The sequence below is a fragment of the Cryptotermes secundus genome, unplaced genomic scaffold (assembly GCF_002891405.2).
Source record: "Cryptotermes secundus unplaced genomic scaffold, Csec_1.0 scaffold1850, whole genome shotgun sequence".
NCBI classification, from domain to species: Eukaryota; Metazoa; Arthropoda; class Insecta; order Blattodea; family Kalotermitidae; genus Cryptotermes; species Cryptotermes secundus.
In genome coordinates this window covers 326,959-330,687 of record NW_019727439.1, presented here as the reverse complement: position 1 = coordinate 330,687, position 3,729 = coordinate 326,959, and positions in this window count along the sequence as shown.

Below are 3,729 nucleotides of genomic sequence, written 5' to 3'. Positions count from 1 at the left end.
GGGTACCGGGGGTAAAGCGGCCGAGGTGTGAAGCTGACCACTCACCTCCAACTAGTGCCGAGGTCAAGAAAATGTGGATCTATGCACCCACTCCCCATACGCCTTCATGGTGTAGTGCTTCAACTTTGCCTTTACCGTTGCAAGAGCTAGACACTTCTGGCCACAAACGCTAGGCTTGTGACACTAACACATTTCTTATTACGAGGATTTATTTTTTCTTCCGCAAGGCTTACGGAAACTGCGGCTGATTTAATTGCGTTTATGTGTTCTCGTCTGGATTTGCAAATTTAATGGAGCGTGGTAAACTCACGATGAATTTCGCTTGCGTTTTCAACAGAAGCTGTCGACATTTTGTTTTTCTCGCAGTCTTCTTGCGGTTGTCGTCTTTTTAATTGCGCTTGAGCCTCACTGTTGTCCACTGTTGACATGTACGACTGCAGTGGGCACGCCGTGCGCTCCGCGATCGGCGTTTTGAAACGTACGGCTTATCGGATCTGCGATTTTGCATTCGAAAGAAGAGACGAGCAGCGCCTGCAACGTAGGTAAGCTTCGTTTTATTAATTCCAGTGTCTGTTTGCTGTTGATCTTACGCAAGTTCTCTTGTTTTGTATGTGTTTTTGTTTGTTTCTTTGTTTCAGGTCCCCGCTCATATCCTGTGCCTCACCGTGGCGAGCGGGTGAAACAAAGAACGATGCACACCCGAAATTAATATCATTGTTACATAACTCCAACGCCCTCCGTCTTGGTTTACACTGTTTTATTTCTTGACGCTTCTGTGCACACGTTCCGGCTGTCTTCACACATTTTAGTCTCCATTTGTCATAATTCATAAAGACCAGTTAATTTCCTCATGTTCGCCATCGGTTGTACCGACTTTAGCATTTTGTTAGGTAATTATACCCCTTGATTGAGGCACTATGCTGAAAGCCGAAAGGTCACGGGTTCGATTCCCGATGAGATCATTGGATTTTTCAAATGACCTAGTCCGTCCGGCCGCACTGTGGCCCTGGAGTCGACTCAGCCTCTAACAGAAATGAGTACCAGGAATCTTCCTGGGGAGTAAAGCGCGGCCGGCGCATAAGGCTGACAACCTCACCGCCATCTGTGAGCCGACTGCCCAGAAAATGTGGGAGCCTCGACGTTCACAACCCTATGGTCCTCCACGGCCTGTTACAGGGATACCTTTACTTTACTTGTTTTACTTTACTACGCCATGAAGACGTATGCAGGAGTGGAGGTATAGCTCCACCATTCTTGAACACGCCACTAGATGGAGGAGAGTGGTGTGGGTCACGCCCCGGCCACTTTATCCCAAGGAAAGAGCCCCTGATACCCATTTGAGAGGAGGATGGGTGGACTCAGAGACACTCCGGACGCTGTGGAGAGGAGGAAAGTCTCTTGCGCCTTCCGGGAATTGAACGTCGGGCGCCCAGCCGGTAATCAGTCGTTATATCCGCTGCGCTATATCGACTCTACCTAAGTAACGCGACCCTTAAAAATATCCAAACGGAAAATGTGACGGGATTTTAGTGCAGGTTTACCGTGCCGCATCTGGTTGTTGTCGTCAGGTAGTTCGGGCGCTGCTACTTGCGGACGGACGGACAAGAGGAAAACAACAGGTGGTTCTGAAGTGCACCTAACAAGATCCGTGAATCTGGCTTGATACTAACGGCCCTCTCTTGCGCCGTAACAAGCGTGCAGGAGCGAAATGGTGACGCAGGTGCCCCCGACCTCTCCCAAAGCAAAGTGTCCCATGACGTTCTGGTCCTGTGGAGGTGTGATCACTCGCTGCTGTGCGAGGGCACACTTGTGTGGGAATTAGTGCATCGTTCTTTGGCCAAACGGGATAAATATGCATATTGAAGTGACAATTCGAAATAATTCTGTGGTAACAGGGTGTCCCATCCGTGGCTTCTGTCAGCGCTTAAAGAGTTCCCTGTCACGGAAGTCGAAGGCTGCTTGATCATAACCAAATTCCAATATTACAAGCCAAGATGCAGTTTTGTCAGCCTGAAATTCTTTCTTTGTGTACCCGTGCGGTGTTGGTGACTTCCTGGCCATTGCATTTACATGACGGTTTCGCCTCGAAATATTCTGCGCTGTGGTGAAACCAGATTCGCTAGGAAACACAGAATTAGGTTCCATTTGCACATTGTAACCCTATAGTGTCATCTGGAGCCGTGTTTTGACAACGTAGTCGTCTCTGAAATCCCCTTGGCCCTAAACAGGAGCCACGAATACAACATTGTACCCTGCATAAGCCATGGGACTTCGGCAACCTATGAAATAAGAAGGCGAAAAATTAAAATCGAAAATAATTTACTGTGTTATACCTAAATTAACAGCAGAAAGGTACCGAGTAGATTGGCATAGCGGTAACGCTTTGGGTAGGCCGCACACCGGCATGCGTCAAGACATATAACAGTCAAGACACGATGTCTGCGACATGACGCAAAGAAAGAAGCACAGTTGAAACGAATGAGATTATAAAAACCGCCGCACACCGGTCTGAATCATGATGCTGACGAATCACGAATAAAGAAAGACTGCGTCTTTTGTCCTCATGTCCTGTTGCTTGTCTTGATGCAGTTGGTGTGCGGCCGCCCTTGGACTCTCATTCGGAAGGTTCTCGGTTCGAATCTCAGCCCAGATATCTCGTATGCTGATTTTCGTGGTTTTATTCAAACTTTCCAGGCAAATGAGCTGTAGCCTCGCTGTGAATGTAGCGCCCAGTAATCTGGAGATCGTTACGTTACAAAGTTACAAGTTCTTAACGTGAGATGGGATCTCCAGAATTCCATACCGAGCTCTCACTGAACACACAGGGCGTTTCTTCCATAAGGGTTCCTACTCGAAGGGTGACGTACACTTGAAGAAGTTTTTACCTACCACATGAATAGTAAGATTTTCTGGGCTGTAACGCCGTGTAGTTTGAGAGATGAACGTTTCAAAAGAACATATCACCTCCATCTTCAAGGTCGAAGAGTAAGCAACGTGAGGAAGAAGCTTACCGCTTACTGGTTTCTTGCTTGGCTCAACTCTTTTACCCTGAAGATGGAGGCGATAAGTTCCTTCGAAGCGTTGACCTCTCTCCGAACTACACCGTGTTACAATGCAGAAGACCGCATTGATCATTGCTACCGCCATGAAAACCCAAAAATCCAACAAAAATTTCAACACGATTTAATATTTAGTAAGTGGAATTTTTCAGGCACCACTGAGTTAACCTGCTCGGTACCGTGTGGCTGAATGTCCATGGAAAACAGTCGCCTTCTGCAGTATGATTATGCTCTAGACAGATCACCAGCAGCGGTGCAAAGTGTGAACTGGACACAGCTTGAAGTTGCGTCGTCACCAAAGCCGTGTGAAATTTCAAGTTTGGTGATACTTGGCTTATCTAATGTTACGTGGTGATCTCTGAATTATCATTAATTGGAAAATGGTTTCGAAGTAAGTGTTGTCATCTGTTTTAGGGTAGCAGAGCAGCGCATACCTCGATGGGTCGATAAATACCGCAGATGATTCATTTATAATAGCCAGACTTATACCCTGAAGATGATGGCGACACATTGCTCCGAATCAGCTGTAAACATGTACCAGAAGAGAACACCGGCGAGTGATATTCATGTGTTGTGACGAATTATAGAACGGCGCGTAACCGCTTCATGGACACTACCGAGTATACTCGTTGCTTCAGACAGCCTCACGCCTGTGGCCATCTGAATTACT